At 36.6% G+C, this 26,895-nt stretch overlaps 2 protein-coding genes across 4 annotated transcripts in view; one reads left to right on the top strand and one right to left on the bottom strand.

The window, feature by feature from the left end:
• LOC106057545 (hyaluronidase conohyal-P1) overlaps positions 1 to 26,895 on the bottom strand; it is a 199,086-nt gene that overhangs the window by 25,621 nt on the left and 146,570 nt on the right. The gene's annotated exons all lie outside the window — the stretch shown is intronic.
• Positions 1 to 26,895, top strand: part of LOC106057549 (uncharacterized) — a 123,808-nt gene that overhangs the window by 84,902 nt on the left and 12,011 nt on the right. The gene's annotated exons all lie outside the window — the stretch shown is intronic.

Below are 26,895 nucleotides of genomic sequence, written 5' to 3'. Positions count from 1 at the left end.
TCTCCTAATTGACGATACCATCTTTGGTTTGATCCATTAAATTTAATTAATTTTTGGGTTTATAAACTTCAATTTGTTTGTTATGTAAAACGAGCAATTATTCCCCCCCCCCTCCCTTTCTGTATCAAATATAACACCTTCTGATAACAAACTAAAAAAAGTTCTTCAAGTTCAATCATAACAGGGGGAGTAAACTACAAATTGACAAAAATTAATAATTCCTTCGGAACGTGAGAGATAATTACGGAGTGAAAGGGTTAAATCATCTCTAATTGAACGCTTACATTTGTTGACTGCCGGCCACTCAGCGCCATCACTACTTTTAGCCCCGACTCATAACAATCCGTTCGATCACCAAACATCTTTTGCTACCCAGCCATATTGCTACTTCTTCCTTTTGACCTCTTGCCACCTGAGTCGACTATTCAGAAGAAAAAAGAAAAGCGACGATTAGCGCTACAGAAATAAGAACAGCTCCCTATTGTAAGAGAACCTGTAACCCGCTTGACATTTCCACTGCATCTTGCACTAAACACAGGGTTGTTGTTTGTTTTTTTTCGGACCAAGTTGGTCTCTGCGGAAACTGATCATTACATTGCTTGATATGTCTCCTGCGTCTCGCTATGGCTATTATGGATAATGTTCACCTATTATGTTGTGATATAGGAAAGTAATACGCTTTTATTGCTATGCCAGATATATGGAGTGGAACGAGTCGATTTTCGAAACAATTTTCTGGAAGAAACTTGTCAATATAATAATCTTAATTCCGAAACAAATAATGAAGAGCAAGAAGAAAGGGTAAAGTCTACCTAGTACATCGGTTGGGGGGGGGGTGATGGAATGTTTGATAGCATAGAAAGTGGTAAGATTTTGACAAATCACTAGGCTAGTTATTGAATGTCTTAGGTTTGAGTCTAGATAGACTAACATAAATTTATGGTTCTATATTTTAGAATGTACATGAGTCCAGCAGGGTAACTTGTCATATGGTGAAGTGAAATTTTTGACGTTTGGTCTTTGCGATGGTCACAAGTGACCATCGTTTGATACAGCAACCTGAGACTTTTGTAACCAGTTGACCACTTGGCCGATTAGTCCTTGAGAGTAATTCAGTCAGATGTGATAGCGGGTGAAAGCCCAGGGGTTCGTGCTTCCAATAATTCGGTCAGATCTTATAGGGGATAGGTGAGTGTCAGGGTTGTAATTTTGGCCACGGCTCGTCTTCCCGGGCACCCCTGACAGTGTATCAGTTAATATATTAAATAATTACCAAGAGAACAAGTAATGGCAATATATTAACGTATACTAGTTAACAACGAGAGTATATAGAACAAAAGGTTTAATGATTCAATGATAGGATAAGACATAAATGATGGTTGTACATAATAATAGATACTAGATCAGCGCGCCTAAGTTAGAAGAAATTATTCAACCTAATTCTAGTTAATGGGCAAGCACACCTTAGTCACAGTGCAAACCGTCCGATCCGGGCTCGCGATGCCCACAACCCAGTGCCATGGATAATGGTCAAGTAGGATCCATTCAACTACACATCTGGATTGACTTCGGCAGAGTACCAAGCCTGAGTCTCTAAACAAGAAAAAATATACATTCCTTGTGACCGCCATTCGCATGAATGTAATGACATCGACTTTAGATCTACGAAATAACGAAGACATTATAATAACCTAACTTAGCCAATACTGGGGACGAAAGAAACAAACAGAAAGCTCCTGCCATGAATCTGCTACCCAAGCAAAACAACAAAGAAACAATGACGCCAACATAGCGCGTCCTTAGAAACAGCTCACCAACTATTATGGTGCACAAACGAAACACACCTAACAAAGAACCAACTCCATTAGCGCAGTGACAGTGAGAGTCCGGGGGTCCGTACTATGCATAATGATGTGACCCTTTACAGTATTCGTAATATACATTGATGAACCTGCAGACAGGACAATAGAAGAGATCTCGGTCCACGTCAGCCTCTTGAGAAAAATCCTACTCTGTAATCAAAGGGATCAAAACCAGCCTTGCGCTCCGATACCCGAAATAAACATTTTCAAAGGTAGCCTACCATTAGATTAAAATATTCATAGGTATAGCGAAATCATGCTTAATGGTCGAGCTAGTTGGTTTGATCATAGTATGATGAATCTTTATACGGAACATCTACTGTAACTTTCTGACTCCTCACCCTTTTTTTCTTTTAATGTCCTGAAATTTAACAAACGAATTAATATCGGTGATTTATTTTTTGGTGGTATTTAGGTAATCACAATTTTTCTTGACTTAATATATAGTTTTTGAAACCGTAAAGGTCTATAAATATCTTGCTCACTATGAATTCGCTAAGTTTTAGAAGGCCTCAACACTGACCTGCAACGTCGCAACCTGTGGGCAGTTTAGACCAATAGCTTGTTGCCACGTCACAGGTCTGACGTCACGACGTGTAACGTGGCAACGAGCTATTTGTCTAAACTGCACACATGTCGCAACTTAGTGCTGAGGCCTAACATAACAAATGGTCTCGGTTAAAGCCAGTGATACTGCCACAGTTGAGTTTTTTTGTGCTGAAGATTGTTTGATTGATCCCCCCCCAAAAAAAAGTGAAGATTAATATCAAGGCGCTTGTAAATCATTTTGTTTCTGGTGTGATTGGTCTATGAATGTAACACGCACATGTCAGCTTAAAAGTTTAAAGGCAATAAAATACCTTCCAGCAAGAGTAGTTAACAGTTGCAGTCTGTACAGCACGGGGCCTTTATGTATTGACATTTTCTATTGGATGTTACGTTGCTCACCCAATCAATTGAGCCAATGTGACAACGTTTGACAAGTCAGACGGTAAGACACAAAAGTTGGATTAAAAATGGAATACGATTTAAAGAAATGTGAACATCTGTGTGTGTGTGTTTGTCTGAAAGGGTAAGTATAAATTTGTGTGTGCGTGTTTGGCAGAGTGTGTGTATGAGTATGTGTGTGTGTTTGTGTTCTAGTGATGTTCCCTGGAGCTGGGAAGGTCACGTGGAATCGCTTCCAGAAGTGGATACCGGCGACTAGAGAATAACGCTAGACTATAGAATTTGGAACTGCTTCGTCTGCTCTAATAAAACTTCACGAGACTCTTAAGGAGGTAGACACTTTTAAAAGGATAAACCATCCTCAGTCTTTTCCAGGCTTCTGTTTTACTGAGTTGATGGTCAATCTGCTTGCCCTAAGACTAATTCGATTCTCCGAGCGTCCATCTAGTGCTTCATTCTTCCTTTATTTTACATTTCCACTTATTTTTAGTTAGGTTAATATCTAAATACTTAGATCTAAATCTGAAAAGTCTCTCAGGACATTCTCTCTCTCTCTTTCTTTCTCTATCTCTCACACACATTTTTTTCTTCTTTTCTTAAATTCCCCCACATACGCACGTATTATTCTTCCCCTCTTTTCTCCACTTTTGTTATGATTTTGATTGTCTTAAAATAAGTGCATGGCTCTTTGAATATAATATTTGTTTAAATAGTTACTTACTAAATTAATCTTTTGGCGAGTATGTCACGTTTAGAATGTTACAATGACGACAAATAATCCTCGACAGCATTAAGGCCCCTGAAACAAACCATATATTCTACATTCAAAAACATGCTCTGGATTTTGTTACTCAGTATCTAATGTTGCTAATGCTTCTCTATAGCAACATTTTGTATAATATCTTATTGATTTATATTCAGTGATATAAAAAGCAATGTATTAACAACACAACAATATATACAATGAAGCTTACATTATAATCAATACGTTTATTGAATGAAACATGCTCAACATATGATCCTTGGTCTAACATTTCCTACTACAAGTAAGGTCTCCAATTTCCCGAAACTAGATATTTACTTACAAAGCGTATCTGTTTGTCTGTCTGACTGGTTCAAATTTTGTACATGTTATTAATCCCACTTTCCATTCTCGGATCAAGTTTCCAATTTGCATAATTATTATTTCTCCCTAACAAAACATTAGTCCATAAAAAAGTAACAATTTAATTAATTGCATAGTGGTAATAAATTATTTTGTTTATAGAAAAGGGGAAATAAATCTTGCAGTACTAAGACATGACTGTAAATGCGTAGTTCTTTCATGTTTTTAAAAGTATTTAAAAAAAAATATCTCGTTACTTTTCCGACTTAGTTTCAAGATGTTTAAGGCTTATATATATATATATATATATATATATATATATATATATATATATATATATATATATATATATATATATATATATATATGTATATATAACAGACTTTGTTACATGTACACTTCGTAACATTTCTCATAGCCGCATCTTATGCCCCCCCCCCAAACCCCAAACGCATAGGCTAACTCATTTATTACATTTCCCTTTCTAAAAGACTAAAAGAGCTATGATTTTTTTTATACATGTTAAAAGTCCGAAAAATTCCATCTACAGGGCAGAGACTGGACATAACGGGGGCTAACAGGGGCAATCATTCTGTCAGGCCTAATTACAAGGGGATATCACCAGCACGTGTGTACTGTTAGGCCTCCCTCCTCCTCCCCCAGCCCAACCCTCTTTTTTGCCCGTGAGTGTTTAACCTCTCGTTGGAAAGGCCAGATTTTTTTTTACGCAAAGCCAGGACGACTTGGACATCGCACGTGAAATTTTTGTTTGTTAGTAACAGAATGGCCGTTTTAAGTTGCCATGTAGGACTGATCTAGGTTTTATGACGGAGATGGTCCGTCCGTAAGGATAAACAAATGATCTACAGATGTATCTGAATGAGCTAAACACACGCGTGCACACATACACACGGACACATATACACGCACACACACACGTTTACACTAAGTAGGTATTTCAAATATTTATACAATGACTGACTGAGTCTGAATAAATTTCTGTACCTTTTCAGCTTTGTTTAATTTTACTATATACATCGTTCTACATAGCCCCCCCCCTCCCCCCAATATGAAACATGAACATACGATATGAAACATGAACATGCAATATGAAACATGAACATACGATATGAAACATGAACATACGATATGAAACATGAACATACAATATGAAACATGAACATACAATATGAAACACGAACAAACAATATGAAACATGAACATACAATATGAAACATGAGCATACAATATGAAACATGAACATACAATATGAAACATGAACATACAATATGAAACATGAACATACAAAATGAAACATGAACATACAATATGAAACATGAACATACGATATGAAACATGAACATACAATATGAAACATGAACATACAAAATGAAACATGAACATACAATATAAAACATGAACATACAATATAAAACATGAACATACAAAATGAAACATGAACATACAATATGAAATAACTAAAGTAAGGTATATGTCAAATTATAAACAAAGACAGAACTAACACTTCTGTTCTAATTATAGCCTGGGAATAATCGTATAGATTCAAACTTAGGTTTTTCGAGTGAGCTATTTGCGCTCTGTCACTTGACCACTAAGTTTCAGCTCGTGTCAATGACCATTTCATCAGCAACAGATCAAATGATCCGAGTAATTAATAGGAATTAATCATGTGTCTTCAATGCTTTTTTTTTTCCCCCAGAGTGTTTATTTAAATGATTGGGGACACCAGTTTCCTTCCCTCTCTCAGGCTCATTCATCTAACAACAACTGGATGCTGACCATTTGCACTGAGAAGTCAATGACCTGTCCTACTTGTCCGTCTTGACCAATCCTTGTGATTCCATTCATTTCTTTACCTCAATTCAACTTATACCCCCTCCCACCCTTTTTTTTTTCACCACCTCCTCCCCCCCCCCCCCCCCCCACTATTTTAAATGCCCGTAGAACAACATTGGGCCCAAGTGTGGGGAAGAGATGTGGTCACGTGCTGTCCAGGGACCAGCTCCTTCGGTTGTGATTAGTGTAAACCTCTCACGTTCACTCCTGGGCAAACATAATTTACTAACCTCTGCCTGATACGACTTCGACTTAAGTCCAAAGTATCTGATCACCAAGTTAACGCATCGCGTCTTGTCTTATTAGGCCTCGCACAGGGATGTCCATATATTACAAGCTCGAATAGCTCATGTACAAGAACCATAACCCCAAAACAAAACACAATTTTATTGAGAGTTACAGTATCAAAGTAGAGACCAATTGCATTAAAGCTGCAGTTAAGAAGTACTAAAACGTGTGCAGTAAATGGAGCATCGAAAAGGGGAAAATACTTTTGTTATTTGTTCTCTGGTTTGTTCATGTATATACATCTACAGATAATAGGGTCTTGTGATGGCAATGTGGTCTGGCTTTCAGTGCGACTGGGTAGCGTTCGAATCCTGGTTTACACTCCGATATCGACATTAATTTTTGAACATTGGAGGTCCCGTGTGTCTTTTTGGATACCTGTTGTTCGTTGAGCTGGCCACATGACACCCTCATTTTATCTGTCGATCTTAGGAACACAAGATCCGAAATGGACCTCATTCACCAATCGTAAACAAACAACATTTGGTCACGTGATCTTATTGATAAAACAATGGAAAAAAACGGTCACGTGACAGCCATCATGAATTAAACATCAGATCGTAAATTATATAGAAGAGATAGAGCACCACGTGGCTAAATGTTGTTTGTTTACGATTGGTGAATGAGGACCATTAGAACTTGGGTTATTAACATGTATAATAGACACACTTTGTAATGACTTTAGTGGATACACGCAATACTAATATTCATAGAAGATGTAATGTGTTCCTTTGGGCATCGAGCTATATAGTTTTGTTTTTTTAAATATTTCTTACCTACTTCAGCATACGCCTATATATTTTATATCTGTTGCAGCATACGCCTAAATAGTTCTTATCTCTTGCAGCTTACGCCTATATATTTTATATGTGTTGCAGCATACGCCTAAATATTTTATATCTCTTGCAGCATACGCCTATATATTTTATATCTCTTGCAGCATACGCCTAAATATTTTATATCTCTTGCAGCATACGCCTAAATATTTTATATCTCTTGCAGCATACGCCTAAATATTTTATATCTCTTGCAGCATACGCCTAAATAGTTCTTACGCCTAAATTCTCTCTAAAGTATTGCAGGCTACGCCCAAATGTAATGTTATTTCATCCCTTTAGTTTTTGTCTTTTCGACCTCATTAAAGTATTTTAAAAAACCTCAAGAAAAATTTAAAATCAGGGGCAGGTTGGCAAGGGTTAATATTTGTGTTCTACATGTTTCACTTCTCAGGGAATTTTTTTTTTATCAAAGAGTTAAATTCCACAAATATCAGTGTCAATCCGACCCGGATATGTATTAGCCTTGTTCTTTAAAAACAAAAACAAAGTTTTTTTTTGTTTGTTTGTTTTCGAACTTGGATTTAGCGGTTATTCAACTTTACACAGGAAATATTTATAAACATTTCTTTCAACTGCCCTGTTTACAAATAAAACAAAATGATTCTAACACCAATGGTCAGAGGAAGAACGCTGCTGTGTGGGATTCTGTTTCTCAGACTTCCACCCACGTAGCAATGTCCGGGAAAATGATGAAATTGAATTCCAAAAATAACAAAATAAACCATTTTCTTTTTTGGCTAGTTTTGGCTTGTTTTAATTAAAGTTATGAATCTCAATCTTTTTTTTTAAATTTAAATGAAACTTGGGGAAACAAAAAATATTATGATGCAAAGTAATTAATCATCCAATGGATGCCTCAGTAAACATTTGCTCTAAACTCTTATGCTAATTGAAATTTTCACTCTGACGTTCTATTAAAAAAAAGGAGCTCTTTCAGACCTTGCGATGTATAGGTCAGATACTGTAAAGGTCATCTGATTCTATGGCCAACGCCTAACGAGATTGACATGAGGCTATCACAACGACCAACTTACTTTTCTAAACTAATGCAGGGTAACCATCAGAGTTGTGTGGACTCAGGGGCGCACTTAAAATCTCAAAGCTAAATATCCCATTCTTCACCGAGATTCGAACCCGCGACCCCTCGGTTATAAAGGCAAGCTGTTCACTCTTCAACTCGCCACTTTCCCCATCACGTCAGATTAAATGACCTGAGAATACAATGCTTGCACACGCAAGAGACCTATGAGCTAGATTTTATCAAAGCTTTACACATTTTTTTGCGGATTATTTTATCTCTTATAGTCCAACGTTCAGCACTCTCCTAATTATGTTTTTTAATTTTTTCTATTTTATTATTTTAAGCCAACTTCGATTTTGTTTCAAGATAATAAGAGAATAAGCTGCGTATTCCAGAAGAGAAGAAATGTAGACAAGAACTGGTTGATTTCTTTTGACTTTATAGAGTCTTTGTTATGGCCAATGACAGATCTTTTTGAAGACAGCTTGCCCCAAACAGCGGGAGGACCTAAGTCTAAGTAAGCCTAAGTAAGAGTCTTAGATGTTAGTTCATTAACTCTTTCTCACCTAACAGACGATACCGACGTTGATTCTACCAGAATGTGGTATATGAATTACGGAGAAAAAGAGTTAATATTCAGTAAATGATGTCAAAAATAACCGCAAATAAAAATCATCTTAAAATGCGATTGAGAAATTTCCAATTTCTTCAGTTTCTAGATTTAATTATGAATATGCAAAATGGTTAGTATTCTTTGTAATTATTTGCAAACGTAGAAGACATATATGTCCTGTTTATGTAATCGTGGCATCAGGATGGGAGAGGGGTGGCAGTGAGGAAGAAAACAATGTAGAAAGAATGGGTGACAGCACAGAGGGAGTGGGAGAGAGAGAGAGGCTGGGAGATAGAGGGAGGGGAGAGTTTAAGAGATAGAGAAAAAAGAGAGAGAAAAGAAAAGGTAGAGAGAGATAGCGATAAAGAGAAAGAGGAAGAGAGAGAGAGAGTGAGAGGAAAGAAATGAGAGAGGGAGAGAGAGAGAGAGAGACAGGAAAAGAGAGAATGAGATTGATTGAGATAGAGAGATGAAGAGAGACAGAGAGAAAAAGAGAGAGAGTACATTTTATTACAATATTTGAGCTAAAAATATAAATAAAAAAAAAATCATGTCTAAAGAGTGGACTAAATAACAAGAAAATAACAGATTCCATGTTTTTTAAAAATACAATTCATTATTTCATCATTCTGCTAATATGTTGTTCTTTATGATGTAGAGTCCGCGATACACAAAAAAGGGAATAATATTAATACAATTTTTAATAATTACATCCATATCTATTACGATATGCTGAACATCGTAACATACACCCCCGCCTATTGTAATTAAAAACATACGCCCTATCATACTACATTTTATCCTTCCAATTCTGCACATCTTTTTCGTTCTTCACTGATATGAATATATTTAGCGTTAAATTAGTTCAATTTGTTCCCTGCTAACAGGAGATGTTGATTCACTGAAGTCTGCTTAACACAAAAAGTAGAGCGCCATCTACACGAAGAATAGGCAATTAGTTAGGCCATGAAGGTGCCTATCAGTTTGTACTATCCCGTCATACAAGGGCATTGGGCGGCTTGTACAATATCATTTTTTAATTACTATACTGTGTGGTGCTAAAACAATAGATCATTAGAAAGATGTATATATACTTTTGGACCTAAATCGAACAGATCTTCAAACAGAGGAAGGACACGGTGATTTTATATTTCATTGCTTTAAAAATAAACGAAATAATTTTAGAGCCTTTGTATTTTCACATTGGCCCTTTTTTTAAATTACAAATCTTATATCAGCTCATTCTGTCTGTCTGTCTGTCTGGTAAAAGTTTGGAAACGTTATTTCTCCCAAAACTAATCTCGGATCAAGCTGAAATTTTGCACAATAATTTTTTTTTCCAGATAACATAAGAATCAACAACAACAAAAAACAACAACAACTAACTAGCTAATTAAGTATTGGTAATAAATTATTTTGTTTGATATCTCGAACGAGGGAACGAAATTTGTAATTCACTGAAGTGGTGGTATAATTTATATTTATAGGTTGTCGTCTGAGTCTTAGTGAACACAAACCTGAAAAAATAGGATGAGACTACATAAAATCAATAGATAACTCTATAATCTTCCATGTTCATAAGCTCTCCACTAGCAGAGTGGTTACCGTGTTGGCTTGAGAAACATGAGAAGGCTTGGTCCGTGATTTAGAATTCAGGTCGTTTTCCCTTTTTAAAAATTTTTATAAATGCTTTACATTGTTAGTCTAAATCTATTACAAATTTAATTACATGACTGATCTAAACTAATTGATACAAGTACATTTATTATAGGCTTGTTTTTTAAATAGTATTTTTAAGAATATTGTTTCGTTGTTAGCTACTTTTACTCTTCCAAGTTTTTACCTATCTTTTCATAATAGGATTTTTATATTTATTTTTTTGGTTAAATAGAGTAATAACTAAGGCTTCAACTCAACGAAAGAATACTAACAAATGCCATAAAGTAAATAGACAAAAAGAGTGTCGTGTTTAGACTGGAAAAGGCCGCAAGCTTTTTCAGATACTCCCAGAATACATGTGAAAAATAAAATCCCGCCCAATCCACTGGCATTATAGGCCTACGTCTCAAGAGTCGATCTTTTCCCTTTGCAAAGTGTGTGTGACTAAAGAGATCCTTCTACTCCTATTGTGTATCTGTAATCCGGGGCCCTTCTTTTATGCTCGCCTTCTTTGTGGATCTATCCAGTGCCACTTTTTCCCAGCTTCTAGTGTCGATAGAGCCTGAGCTTTTTTCCGACCAGTACTCTTCGATAAACCAATAAGCCGATGTTTATTACATATTTAGTAGACATTTGTCTACATATGTTTAAATGCTTAGTCTGGGTGTATCTGATACGTATACCTATCTATACACTCTGTAAACAATAGTACATATGTTTAAATGCTTAGTCTGGGTGTATCTGATACGTATACCTATCCATACACTCTGTAAACAATAGTTTTTTTTGTTTAAACGGAGGTAATTATTTTGTACTGAGTGTTTCCAAACGTTATGTCTAAACGCTTTCTATAACTACACATTGACTTCAAATACCTTTTTTTTTTCTCCTGCTGATTGTTTCCCCTGCTTAAAGAACGTCTCCTCACCTAAAAGTTTGATCTTTTTGCATCACTTGTTGCGCAAGTCAATATTGTTACCTATTGATTGCCTTCGAAAAGGGCAAAAAATACGAGCGTGTATGTACTGTGCACATAGGCAATGGTAATTGGAGACACTCTCTCTCTCGTCTAGCCATCGGTCTCAAAGCTGTCATTTTGTCTTCAATGACATCGCTGGCACATAATTAGTATCATCTTTTTTTGGGGGGTGGGGGTGGGGTTGGTGTTGTTAGACTAAGGAGAGAAATTTGTTTCTGTATTGTGTTTAGTTAAAATCAATGCTCAGGATTTAGTGCGTCATCAAGATGTAATTACATCAAAACGTTCCTTGATGTGTCAATCTTAATCAGGGCGATGAAAATGTCAAATGATGTTTAAGACTATAAAAGACAGTCGAATGATGCTGTGTACATATGTAACGAATGGCCCCTTTTCTATTTTACTCCCTTGTTAAGCCACAGAAATTAGTCTAAGATATTGGAGCTTAGTTTGCCCTTTCACGTCTGTTTTCTACTGACTTAAAAACCTCAGCGCCTGGTGATGTGGTAAGCATTACAGATTTTTTGTTTTTTTCAAAGAGGCTTGGCGCAATAAAGGGCGGGGTATTAAAGCTGTTGAGAGATCGTTTATATTTACAGCTGAATAGAAACAAGCATTAGAAAGCAAGGCAATAAGAATCTACTCAAGGCACTTTTCGGCAAATCAACTTAAGAAGCGCTTTTTTTCCGCACAATATTTTCAGAAAACAACAACTTAAAAGTTGAAGCCCAATGTACAATAAGAAAATACGCTACAAAGTATAAAAGTTTTGCTTATTAAGTTGATAATTTTCGAAATTGTTCCAACTAAAGGTGAGGTATAACAATGGCGACTCTAGGTACCAGGTTCATTTTTGAAGCATTATTTTACTTATTATGCCTGTGTGGGCTGCTCTTTAACCGGACTTGGTCTTTAAACAAAGCATCAAAAAGTTTACTATCTAAATCATAGTAAGTATTTACTCACTTGGATAGAAGAAACACTACTCTACCATTATGATTCTATGAAAAGTACTATAATGACTTTAGTTCGAATACTAAAAGTGACTTAATGAAAAGAGCTATCATTATTCATCATCATCATCATCTTTCCTTTGAGTATCTCATGAAGCATAGGGTCTCAGTAAAAACACGCCACTCTCCACGGTCTTTTGCTAGTTTTTTAATGGCTCTTTCCTGTCCTCTCGGCTTCATCTAGTTCACTGCGTCGCCATGTTCTTTTTGGTCTTCCTCTACGTCTTGTGCCGTAGGGAGTTCCACTCTAAGGCCTGTCTAGCTCTGTTGTTGGTATCTTTTCTAAGGGTGTGACCAATCCATCTCGATTTTCTTCTCTAAGATTTGCACCTCTATATTTCTCTGTCCACTTCTCTCCCACAGATTGGTGTTTTCTATTTTGTCGTACCAAGTGTATTTTACAGATACTTCTCAGACATCTGTTGATGAGGGTCTGTACTTTTTTTTTTGGTTGCTTCATTTGTTCTCCATGTTTCAGAACCATACAGTAGGGTTGCCTTGAAATTAGTGTAAAATATCGTTAACTGTAATAAACGCACTAAGACGCATTTAAAAGTGCCACATAATCTCAAACAAGAGTACATTCATAACCGAGATATCTAAAGCTCGGTATACACAAGCCTTCATCTCTCTTCCATGAGATGACCCACAGTCGCTGAAAGAGGCCATACCATACGGATCTAGAGCTACTCGTTGACCTTCACAAGTCCAAACACCGATTGCCACTGGACATGTCTTCTTGTTCCCCTTCCCCCTGGTGTTTACACCTGACGGATGTTGCTGGAAAGGTCAAGGCTTTTAAATGCCAAAGTGTTAAATGAAACGCTTGCCCTGACCTATGTGATCTCGTCTGCAACAGTCCTTGCCCACCCCCACTCGCAATCTACTTTCTCACACGCCGATGCTCATGTCATCAAAACTCCCCGAGAAATATTTTGGCAACAATGAGCTCCGTTATCAAATGTAAACAAAAACACTCAGCAGACAGACAGACAGCGAAATGTGGCCTCGTTTTGTCTGCTGGCTAGAATCCGTGATGCAGAAGTGCGCGTGTGTGTGTTAATAACAGAAGTCATATGATATACAAATACAAATATATATATATATTAAAAATACATTCTTAAACATTTGTATCATCCTTTGCAATTTAATTTTTATTTTGGAAATTGTTATCAAATAACTTTACGAAATCACTCTAATAAAATATCAAACGAAGTTTGACCTTATTACAAAGTTTCTATCAACTCACTCTGTGTGTCTGTCTCTCTGTATGGCAAAAAATACTTATGTGTTATAATAAATGAAAAACTGTCATGGAATCCCCACATTGATGAAGCTATCAAAAAATCAAACAAAGCATTAGGGTTTATTAAACAAAATTTCTATAAATCAAATAAGAACATAAAAATAAAATGTTATTTTAGCCTTGGTTAGGCCAATAATAGAATATGCTTCTTCTGTTTGGGAAATTGGAACAGACACAAAATAGAGCAGTGAGATTCATAACAAACGAATATTCACATTTGACTAGAGTAACACCTCTAATAAAATCACTATATTTAGAAAGCCTTCAGGATAGAAGACTTCAAAGTTAAGTAGCAATAATACATAAAACACTGAACCATAATCTTCAAATACAAAAACAAAATCTTATAAAATACTCTGAAAGACACAAAGATAAAGAATTAAGCCTCGTTCCATATGCTAGGACAAATTTTTACAAATGCTCCTTCTTCCCTAGTGCTATTAGAGCATGGAATGGGTTGCCTGAGCCATCCGGGAAAACCAGTGACTTGGCAGAATTTAAGTCATTGATTAATATGCATGACTAAATGCATGACGCGTAGGATGTAAACATCTTCTTTTTTGAAGTGACGTCTGTATTATATAAGATAAGATAAAATAAGTTTTTGTTTGTTATTTCTCACACACCCAGTCTTGGATTAACCTGAAATTTTGCACAAGTGTAAAAATAAAAAAATAAATAAAAACAAATAGCTAATTAACTATTGGTAATTAATTATTTTGTTAGGTATCTTGAACAAGGGAATGAAATCTTACTTGACAGATATTGAATTAGTCCCCTTGAGGACTGCCTTGAGTGCATTTAAAGAAAAGAAATTGTAAACATTCACCAAGATACCCCCTTCTTCCCTCTTCCTTTCATAGCTGGTCCAGACACGTAATAAGATGGATCATAGCGCATTAAGAAAGCTAAAAGCATGACATCGCGCCGCTAAACAATATCAATTGATTAAAATATTTCTAATTTATATTTTCAATGTTAATTTCATATTTATCATTGTTAGTCTAGATCTATTACAAATTGAATTACCCGACTGATCCAAACTAATTGATACAGTTGCACTGAATATAACTTTATTTTTTTAAACAAGTATTTTTATGTTTCTATACACTAAGTAGCCGAAAGTTTTGCTCTGCATCTTCTGTCCTTGTGTCCGTTATAAGTTTTTCTGACTGTAGCCACTTTGCCACTTATGAGGTTGTATATTCTTTCTAGATGACATATCTTCCTTTTTTTTTCTCTAAGTTCACATAACTATCAAAGACTTATCATATAGATCTATTTCTAGTACATAGTTTTGGCGTTGCTTCCTGTTTCTATTTATTTTGAAATATCGTGCACTTTTAATGTCTGAGGTCTTCTAGAATAAATCGCAGCTAATGCATATTCTGCTCAACTCTACATAGTTTATAGAACGTGGCTTTTTAAATGTAATTTATGTTCTAAAAAAAAAATCTCTCCCCCGAACTCAAAACCTGCACGCTTAATAATAAGTGGCCTCGGTATTTAATATTTGGATTCTGGGAGTTGTAATTAGCTTCCGTTTGTCTGACATTTAGACTTCTGCTCGTCCATGACAGAGTTTTCTCCAGAAGTTTAGAGAGAATCTAGTCCAGGACGTGCGTGGCAATTAGACGAAAAAAAATAAAATCAGTCAATGATGACATTTTCTGTCTAACTAAGTCTCGACCTGATTCACATTGAGGTCTACTCCAGTCAGCGGAGCTAGCAGCATAGAAATTTTGAAAATGTGCGTGTGTGTGTGTGACATTTGAAATGACATACCTTATAGTTTTCAAATAGTTTTTTTTTTAATTTCAATATATTGTCTCTGTTGTGTCTACGTTTGCGATTGTGTTTGGACCACTATTATTAATATAAATACTTTTTTATATGCCATATTTGGTATCATAGTTTTAAATTAAGACTAAGATAAATAATATTCTACTTTATTGATCCTAATTGGAAATTTGTTGTGATTACAAGGACACTTTTGTCATATAAAGACAACACAACAGAAACATTCACATAAATGAAACAGACGCAACATAAAGAGTTCATTCAGCGACTACACAGGCATCTTGATCCTTTTCATGTTTCCTAGTCAACGAGTAGCGCTGATACAGTCTGACCGATGTAGGAACGAACGAGTTTTTGTACCGTTCGGTTCTAGTTTTGATTGACAGAAATCTAGGGAAATAATTAAAATCTTTTAAAAACTCATAAAATTCTCCTGAAATGTAGACAAAATTGCCATTTTTTCAATATGGAAATCACCTATCCTAAGAGCGATAAAAAAACAAGGTTACAAAGACAGTATCGGCCCCCGACCTAGAGTCGTCACGAAGAATCCTGATTTAGAATCTACTTTATCTAGACTAGAACTCGTATGAATTTACACGTTTAATCTTACAATTTCTAGACCTGGGCAAATGTTATGATCATGAATAGTAGGCCTTTTGTTACCGTGTAATGCAATTACTATTGGTATACTATGCTGTTCGTATCCGATTTATTTCTTAATGTGATACTATTGTTTATACAATAAATAAATCTACACCCCTAAGCTGTCAGAAAATAAGTTATTGCCTAATAATTAAAATTTTGTTCAAATTATTAATGTATTTATTATAAATTTATCTAGATCTAGGCTCTATTACGTCTTATTTACACTGTCAAGTGTAGGCCTCTATAGTGTCAAAACTGCGCGCTATAAAAGTAGTTCGTTATTTTTAAAAATTTATAACTAAAATTAAGTTCGTATCAATTTTTTTTTTAAAACAATATTTGAATCAGAATTCTATTCAATGAGTTAGTAAATAAATGGAAAATAATGAACCATTGACACTTTTATCATTGTGACCTTAGATGCAAATTTTTTGTACCAAAGCGCGAAGCTATGAATGAAGCTTGAGTTATTAATGAAGAAGTCCATGACCTTTTAAAAAAAAGTTATCTCCCGTGAAGTTTTTCATTGAAAAGAGGTGTAATTTTTCGAACATTCTGCTTGCATATATAATTTTAAAATTTAGATGGTTCACTTTCGAAAAATAAAAAAGTAGCCGTTTGCATTAGAACTTTAAATGAACTAAATTATCTTGATGTCCGATTTTCATTTTCTCTTCTAGTTTCTGAGATATAAACGGGACGGACGTACGGACAGACGGACAGACAGGTTACACAAAACTGAAGCATCTTTTCCTCTTTCGGGGGCCGCTAAAAACAAAAAAAACGGCATTATGGAATCTGGTGAAAGAGTCTTATCGCACCTCAAACTAGAGGTCAACAATTCTGGAAGATAGATCGAAACATTTGGCGATTCTTGCTACTGAGCGAGATTTATGTCGGAAATATAATTTGTATGATATAATGTATGACTTCGCTACACGCAAGGCTCTTAAAGTATATATGTACGTAGTAAAGAATGAATAAATTGCAAACACGAATTTATTTTCTAATACAAATTCTTAATTTTCACTTATTCTCCGTATCCGTACCCAAACTGGGCTCGCAAAATCCGTTTTGCATAGGGCCCCACAATGGTTAACTCCGGCCCTGCTATTTAGTGACGGGTGAATACTACTTGTTCTCCCCCCCCCCCCCCGCTCTTGTTTTTTTCGTCAAAGTTACGTGGGGTAAATGTAGTCGACTTGCAGAAATAAAGACTTCTCGGTGGTGTCAGGAATGTTGTGCCATGAAGAGAATTATATACAACTAGTCGACCAGTGGCGTAGCATACACCGCTATTTTGTAGGGCCGGACTTAGGCCACTGCAACCTATGCGACCGCAATGGGCCCCGCTCTTTCATAGGACCCACACTTTCATAGGACCCGCTCTAATTCAAGGTGTATTAATTATTAAATTAAACCATTTTATAACTTAAAACAGATTTCCTGAACCCTCCTGTCGATTTACCAGAAGCTCCTGGAAATCTCTCGAAATTGCAAAATATAGAAAAAAAAGTCATTAAAATATACTGAAATATATAGACAAAAATTGTCACAAAATAATGACGAATTACTTGAGGTCAACCATTCTCAAAGATAGATTGAAACATTTGGTAATTCTTGCTATTGAGCATGATCTATGTAGGAAACAGAATTATTATGATACATGATATGATATATATTACTATTATGATATACTGTTCTCCCCCCCTCTTGTTTTGCAAGTATTATATGGGCTCCTAACTGAGATACTTCTAGAGTATTATCAAAGCTCCTCACTGAGATACTTCTAGAGTATTATCAAAGCTCCTCACTGAGATACTTCTAGAGTATTATCAAAGCTCCTCACTGAGATACTTTTAGAGTATTATCAAAGCTCCTCACTGAGATAGTTCTAGAGTATTATCAAAGCTCCTCACTGAGATACTTCTAGAGTATTATCAAAGCCCCTCACTGAGATACTTCTAGAGTAATATCAAAGCTCCTCGCTGAGATACTTCTAGAGTATTATCAAAGCTCCTCACTGAGATACTTTTAGAGTATTATCAAAGCTCCTCACTGAGATACTTTTAGAGTATTATCAAAGCTCCTCACAGAGTTACTACTTACGCTGCTTAGATTTCCTTTGTTTCCCCTTCTGAATCAGTCAGATATTGTTTTGTCTGTTCCTCGTCTACTAAAAGGTCTTGGATGTAGAAATTGAGGCATTCATTGTCTCTACTCGTAGACATGTGATTTGAATGATTAGAAACTAGATCCACCATTTCTTTTTGCTTTTGCCTATCTCGTTTTAAAAGCAGTGGTTCTCAAATCTCTAACGGACTGTGGATTAAATAAATTTCTGACATGCGAATGCTGGTCACTTTACCTAAAAAAAAAAACAATAAAAAAACGTGTGGTCCATAGGTGTTGAACCTCTGCGGATGTACATACGTTTTGGGCAAGGATTTATTTGAGGGCTGGATTACATCTCATAACAGGCAGACGTTGGCACGACGACTACAGCTTGAGCACCACAGAGAAAAAACATCAACCGGAATAACTTTGCAGGAGAAAAAAAAAACTTGGGATGGAAATACTCTTCTTAATATTTCCTTCTGCAAACAAATTTATTACACCTCATTTTTGTGGACACCACACTGTGAATAGCACATTATAATAAGAATAAAAGTCAATATAGAACTGTGTTTAAAGTTAGCTTTTCTAAATATACATACAAAATAAACGTACGTCGGGTAGTATAAGTCTACGCGGGAAACTGCATCACTTGAGATGCCTCTTATCTTTTCAACATTCCAGATCGAGACTCTCACGACATGACCACTTATGGTTTTATTCAACATCAAAGAAGCTGTTTTAAGAAACATAAAAGCAATTCTTAGTAGAAACTATCACGAAGAAAATGCCGCAACATACCTATAGCTTTTGTTTTTTACAAAGCCTAGAATATATATATATATATTTCTTTTTATTATTTATATGTTACAGGGATAAATTGAAATACTTAAAGATGTATTTTCTTATCTAGTTGACCGACTTTGAAGGGTGAAAAGTATATTACATATACAAAGGACTTGTATTGCACTGCAAGTAATATTCTAAAAAAAAAAAAAAAGTTATTAACTCGGTAAACAAGTTGTTTTTTGTTTTTTTTTGATGCATGAAGTGTAAGTAGCAAGAACCGTGTCATGCACTTTGAAGTATTAAAAAAATATCTTTCTCGTCTGCTGACGTTGAAGTTCTCAGAACGAGGCTGTCCACTTCAGAATCACGTGATAAAAAATGCTATATTTCTAGTAGATTATCTAGATTCTTTTTTTTTTTTTTAAAGAAAAAAGCGCAAAGTTGTGGGCTTTGAAACTGAAGAAAACATTGCTATCAGCAGTCAAGATATTAACAGAAGACTTTCTTAATTTGACGATTCAGAAACAGCTAGAATTGGTACATTTTGGGATCATAATAAAGTTCTATACCTGCCCAAGTCTGAATGGATCAGTCTTATTGATACGTCATTAAGAGAAAGGAATTCGATTTTAACAGTTTTGCTCAAAGGAATACAATTGTTTTGATGGTTTCTCTACACGGCAGGTTTGATTGTTTGTGAGGAGAAACTGCAAAGTATACTGAATGTTCGCTCTCTTCTTTATCCCGTCACTTATCAATACATTTATCCCTTCGCTTATCACTACATTTATCGCTTCGCTTATCACTACATTTATCAATTCGCTTATCACTACATTTATCACTTCGCTTATCACTACATTTATCACTTCGCTTATCACTACATTTATCAATTCGCTTATCGCTGCATTTATCACTTCGCTTATCACTACATTTATCACTTCGCTTATCACAACATTTATCGCTTCGCTTATCACTACATTTATCACTTCGCTTATCACTGCATTTATCACTTCGCTTATCACTGCATTTATCGCTTCGCTTATCACTACATTTATCACTTCGCTTATCACTGCATTTATCACTTCGCTTATCACTGCATTTATCACTTCGCTTATCACTACATTTATCACTTTGCTTATCCTAATAGTGATTTATCACATCACTTCTAACATCACTAATTACTTTAAATTGTGATAATGTAAAAAACAAATACCCAGATCTACAGGATGTTTAAAGTGATTCTAAAGTAGTGTCCGTTTTGCCTGCAACTCGTCATTTATTTCAAAGAATTGCTTACAATTCTAAGAACGCCCTCATCAAGATGCAAGAAGCTAGGGACGAAGGCTGGAGAAAAGATACGATGCGGAGGGGGGGGGGGAGGAGAGTTAAGTGATATTAACGACATTTGTACCATGGTTTCATCAGCTTATCAGCGCTACATCGCGCAGTGGACCCCCCACCCCCCTCCTCTCCCTTATTTCGTTCCCAGGACTCTTACTTATCCCTTTCCCCGTGTCTTCCCAGACCGATTCATTGAGTGAGAAATTGTGAAGAGTATGAATGAACTTTTTCTCTCTCTCTCTCTCTCTCCCTCACACACACACATACACAACATTCCCCAATCCCGCATCCCTTTTACCGTGATCGTGAGTCACGTGATGAGATCCCGAGTCACGTGATAAGAAGTTAAAGATGCTGTTATTTTGTTGAAGTCAATGACAGAATGTTAAGTGGCCAGCATATCTCCCCTCCCCCCCCACTGCACTGTCTACCCTCCCCACCACCCGGCAGCTAGAGGCAGAGACCACTGAAGCGGATAGAGGATGGTGGAGACTTCAAGGAACCTTGTTGGTCTATCATCCTGATAAAAAACTTGTTTTTATTATGCAACCCGTATCGTAGACGTGCGTGTGTGTGTTTCCATGGGGATAGAAGATATGAAATTTGCACTACAAATAAAAATGTGTAACATACAGAATGTATTTTCTAACCTCCCACCTCACTCTCAGCTGTCTCTCACACTTCCAAGAAACGATAACAAACTGATGTCTGTAAACATTTGACTGGGTTATTGCCCTTTTAAAGGAATGCCGACTTGTACATTCTCTAAGATATTCTTGTACGTGCTAAATAATTATTTTAAAAAAATCCTCTCTCTACTTTATAGATGACATTTTGAATGCCAAATGACAAGTGAGTCCAGGGATTATTTTTTGTACAAGTTCACTGTGTACATTTAAATATGAAGTTATTAAATGCAGATATATACATATTTTTACCAACCAAATGAAGGATTTAAAAAATTATTCTAAACATCTGCTTTTAGTGACCTCTACATAGGGGGACTATGTATACAAAAGTACGAATATTTCCTTTAAAATTGAACATTTTTATTTCCTAGTTCTAATCTCCTGTAGGAGGAAGAAAATAGTGTTAGAACCTGGGACTAACATTTGTCAGTACGATGCACATACTGCACGACCAGTGAGTGACCCCTACGTTTTTAGTACCTCATTAAAAGTAAAAACTTTTTTTCTTAGAATATTTTTTATATTTAGATTTCAATGAAGATTCACATATTCTAACTTGGCGAAATTTAATGGGACCTTATGTTATGTCATAAAACTAGTGAAATAAAGTTCTGTCATGTCTACTCATTTTGTATACCGCCTCCTAAGGGACCATCTGTTTGTTGAGTCATCAGCCACATGGCCCACCAAGAAGATATATATATATTACATACACACACAAACATGTATATCTAACAATATTTAAACTGGCATATAGAAGTAAGAGATGAAAAAAGACAACACCTTTCTTAGATATGTTTGTGAAGTCTTAATCGGTTTATTTACTTACTTGGGTAACACCAGACCAAATATTATGACTTACAATATCAACTGCATTCCATTTATGAACATATTTGCTCCGTACTATATATAGTTCGTCCATCGTGGTTCGATGATGACCACTTTGTCAGCCAGGGGGCTGAGGACTTTGCACTGGGGTTTTATGCCTCCTCATGTGGCTGGTGAGAAACTATGTGAGCCCGGAATGTTCGGCTTCACACTGGGCAGGTTATTTCAGCTGGAGCTAGTGTCATTGGCCTTGCTTTTCTTCTCTGGCGTTTTTCTTCTGCCAGCGTTATTCTCTTATCCAGTTTTCACAGCGCGACGCCATGATGCTCTGTCGTGTGCCTCTGTCTCCCAGGTGGCTGGGTCTATGCCTTCAGAGAAGCTTTGAGGGTGTCCCTGAAGCGCTTTCTTTGACTACCTTGCGAGCGCTTTTCTTCGCTTAGTTGGCCATACTGAGTCGTTTAGGGATGCGGTAGTCTTCCATTCTGCAGACGTGACCTGACCATCGCAGCTGAAACTGCATCAGGGTTGTAAGAATGCTTTGCAGACCCGCTCTTCGAAGGACTTCAGTATCTGGTGTTTTTCTTGCCTTTCCGTACTGTAACAGGCTCACTAAAGGAGATGTGCAACTCTGGAATGTAATTCAACCCAGGCTACACACAAATGAATAAAACAATCTTATTTACAATATCGCCAAACTTAAAAAACTGGAAAATATATGATAAGATGCGTAGAAAAGAAGATAAGATTATTAAGAAAAGGAGCTTTACACTTTTTGCCCTCATTGAAGGTAAGGTCTGAAAGTAGCATCTTTACTTTTTTATTTACACAAAAAATTACAATTTTTCCGACCTTGCGATCAATAGAGATAATGATGCTTCTCCGGCCACGGTTAACATAAGCAGAGTGTCATCTGGCCAGCACAAAGACCAACCGCTTTTACTTTCCCCAGCTTAAGTCAAGCACCCATTAGAGTTGGGTGGACTCAGAGGCGCCCTAGGAATCCCGAAATTCAAAATCCTAGACTTCTCCGGGATTCGAGCCTAGGATCCTCGGTTCGAAAGCCAAGCGCTAACCATTACGCAACCGAGCCCCCTTTTACAGAAAAACTTTTTTTCACATTTTATACTATTAATTTAAAATATTATTAATAACGCTAGCGGAAATTCTTGAAGTTATTTTTTTTTATCATAAAATAATTGTCTTTAACCTGAAACAGTTAATGTTTTAGTCCAAGCCCTCCTCCTTCCAAAATGCCCTTCATCTTTAGAACTGTTGGTGAAAGGCTTTAAAAAATAGAGAGTATTACTCTGGTTAGAGCAGATTCTAAGTGGAAAAAAAAATGTATTAAGACATCTAGTCCGGAACCAGTTCTGGGAAATCACGAACATAAGATACACTTACGGTTTCAAGGGGGGGGGGAGGAGGAGGGCGGAGCTTGTGATTGCCGGTGTGATGGGGAGGGGTAGGCTAGTGATCTAAGTCTTGGAAATATGTCTGGGGGACTGAGCTAGAAGCCAAAAAAGACTCATTTATTTAGTGACACCCAATATGTCGTGCTTGGTCATGGGAAGAGAAGACTGAGAAAGAGGGGTGGGTGTGGAGTCGGTGTTATGTACCAGACTAACAGTGATGGAAGTTTTCTGAATGGTGGGCATTGAAGGGAGAGAAAGTGAGGGGCGATGACAGCGGCAGCTATTTCACGTTAGAGACAGTCGGACCTGGTTTCAAGCTTGAAATAAAAAATGTGTTTTTAAAGATTGAACTCAGCCATTTTGTCTTCAATAAAATAATATATTATTATAGTTACAAAGCGCTGATACGCCATGTTATAAAATCTGATTGTATTGGTTCTTCTTTTTACATCATTTGAATTCTGCTCTAATTTAGAAAAAAATAACTCGTAGGCGTTTTGATAGTACTGATATTCTTCGGATGCTTTTGGCGAGTGATAGTAATACCATAAGAGTTTGAAATGTTATAATATTTTCATTTCTATATGGATTAGTGTGGGCGTTCTGCCGACCCCTAGAGTATGACTTAAATTTTTTGTACTCCAATCTAGTTTCATAAGTCTGCAAAAAAAAATCTATTTTGAGTAATCTAACGCAAATAGCAATTAGAAAATTGACAATAAAAAAAAACAAAAAACAACGAAACAAAACAATGTGGTCCCTAGTGGGGCCCAGTTTGGTAAACAATGTGGCCCCTAGAGGAGCCCAGTTTGGTAAACAATGTGGTCACTAGAGGACTCAGTTTGGTAAACAATGTCATCTTAACTTGTTATGCTGAAGGTTAAATCAGGATTGTCTGTAATGACATTGAACGCAATGAGCCGTGAAATTAAAGCACGAGGTTCCTCTATAAGAAACTGGACTCAAGACTAATAGCTGGACTTCCATTAGTCCATCATTCTCCTCTTTCTCCTCCTCCTCTCTCTCTCCATCTACTTTTTCTCTCTTTCTTTCACTCTCTCAATCTCTTCACCATTTACTTTGCATTTGGCTTCCTAAAACATATTAGTCCTAGGACCACCGCTTAGAAAACACAACTAAAGGATCACGTGTTCTACCCCCCCCCCACTCCAAAATCCCCCAAAATTTATTTTCTACTCCATAGACATCCTTCTGAATGTTTTTTGTGGGGTGGTTGGATAAGGGCGATAACCCACTATATTAAGTCGACCAGGAGGAGTTATGGGTAATGAGGACGGGCCGTGTCTTATCACTATGTAACGTTATATGAGCGCCGCGTCACTACCACGTTATGTCCGCTATCCACCATCCGGGATGCTTATCGAAGCCACTCAAGACTTACGGCAGAGGCAGACGTTGGCGGGGAGTCTATATTTAGTCGCAAAGTTCAAGGTAGTGTGTAAAAAAAAGGGTCTACAAGTACCGGAATAACTGACAAAAATACATGAAAAAATATAAAAGAAATAGTATCGCATACTCTGTCGATGGCACTTACAAGCCCCGGAATTTTATATGAGTACTATTTATATATCTATTAATAGTACCCTCCCCCAAAAATTTGTTTTTTGTATTTCTTCAGAATCTTACATTCCATAGCTCTTATTCGTTTAACAGAGGATCAGTATATCATTTGGATGGGGACATATTGTATTGTACAGTATACAGTACAATTTAATGTGAACAAATTTACTACAGTCACTGAGGCCCACATACAGTTAATACATCTCTTTTTAAAGTCTCTACAATCTACCGTCGTTTCCTCTTGCAAGAATCACCTAAGGGAGGGGGGGGGGGCTAAGCTATTTTAGGCACGTATGGAAACTTCCAAATGTTTTCTTAGTTTTAAACTAACAATCATCAACTAAGAAATGACTGTTTTTTCTAGAAATACACCAGTGACAAACAAAACAAGTTATTTTCTACCACATGACCTTTGACGCGCACGTCACGTGACACCGCCCAATCGTCCCACCACCCTTTTCATTTATAAAGTGTTTTTTTTCAACTTTGTTCAATGACATCTCTTTATCGCCTTATGATGTCAATAGGTTTCACAATACGGAAGTGCTCTCTATGTTAGAATATTTATTTTGTCACCAGACTCTCTTCTCCCTTTATTTATCATTTATCCAGAGTACTAAAACTACACCACTGCTCAAATAACATCTTCTAGGACTCTACACAATGTCCATGTGTGTTTGGGGATAATTAATAACGAGATAGTGGAGTAGCTACGCAATAGGTTGTCTGTTATAAAGAGGGTCACGCATGATAAAATTCTACTTGACTTGCTTTTTAGCTTCAGTTCTCGGCACCCTAATTTATTTCACATCAACCAAGTACCTAACATTAAATTTTATATAAGTCAGTCACGTCGGTGAATCCGAAGACACTCACAAGCCACCTCGGAACCACTGCTGTTTGTCAGACTTTTTATTCTCTCCCCTGCTGCACTGGATATAAATAGCAGGGGGGAAAAAGACATCTATATTTATGTCAAGGGCGGAGATGATCAGGAGGGGATCCTGGGGTTATGAATGTCTCCAGTGAATGTAATTGATGAATTCTTGGGCGTGTCGGAGGGTGTGGGTAAAACAGCAAACAGATTTAAATGTTTCACTATTTGTATTCGTCATGCGATCGAAACTGAATTAATTATGATAAAACAGTAACAACATGTATTTTAAAGTCAAAAGTTGCAAAACCAGTTTTCTACAGTTTTATATTGTGTGTGAGTCTGTATGTCTAGTTGTGTCTCTATATATAAACAAATGTATATATGCCCCTCTCTCCTCTCTCTGATGTTGTATGTGTGCCTGTTGTGTGTGTATATGTGTCATCTGGGTTTGTCTGTGTGGGAAACAGTGAGCAGTCAAAATGAATGTCTATCTATCTATCTATCTATCTATCTATCTATCTATCTATCTATCTATCTATCTATCTATCTATCTATCTATCTATCTATCTATCTACCTGTCGCTCTGTCTATCTATTTCTGTCTGTCTGTATGTCTGTCATTCTGGCTGACTGACTAGCTATTAGAGAGATAAACCTAAACCTAACTGTGTCCTATTTTATAGCAAACACCTGTGATTCTAATACAGACACATTGTAATTTTAAAACATATGTGGGCAGTTAGATCTAGCAATCTGAACTCTCAACTCACAGTAGTATTTCCGTCCATTTACAAGTCCCAACGCTAATATGTGATCCAGAGAAGTTGTAGAAGAATACTTCTGAATAATGCTGAAAGAGACCTAAGCGACAACTTCTCTAGAAAGGACTCACATTCACAGACCTAGACTTTTTTTTTTTGTATCACCCCTCCCGCCATTCACTTTCCTGACCCTCGGATAATAGCTCACGTTTCCGCCCAAATATCTATCTAGCCGTAAATCACGAGTCAGTTCGCATGTCAACACTTGTTTATTCCTCTAGTCAACAGGAGATGGTTACTCCTGATTCAGTGACCCCTATCTGTCCTACATTCTCGTGTTTCATTCCCATACGTCCCCTGGTTTTATCACGCTCTTTTCTTTCAATCTACTCTTAAATTATGTCCGTCTCCGTGGGTGGGGGCGTGGACTTGTAGACCTTGCTGCCAGAGTGACTGATAAGAAGTCTGGAAGTGATAAAAGGATATAAAGTTAAGTCTCTTATGGACCTGAGTAAATATAGCAAGTTTTGTATTTAACAATACAAATTAACTCTTTCTCTCCGTA

This window comes from Biomphalaria glabrata, chromosome 6, assembly GCF_947242115.1.
Source record: "Biomphalaria glabrata chromosome 6, xgBioGlab47.1, whole genome shotgun sequence".
Lineage (NCBI taxonomy): Eukaryota > Metazoa > Mollusca > Gastropoda > Planorbidae > Biomphalaria > Biomphalaria glabrata.
Note: the sequence above shows the minus strand (reverse complement) of the source record. Positions and strands in the feature narration are given on the sequence as shown.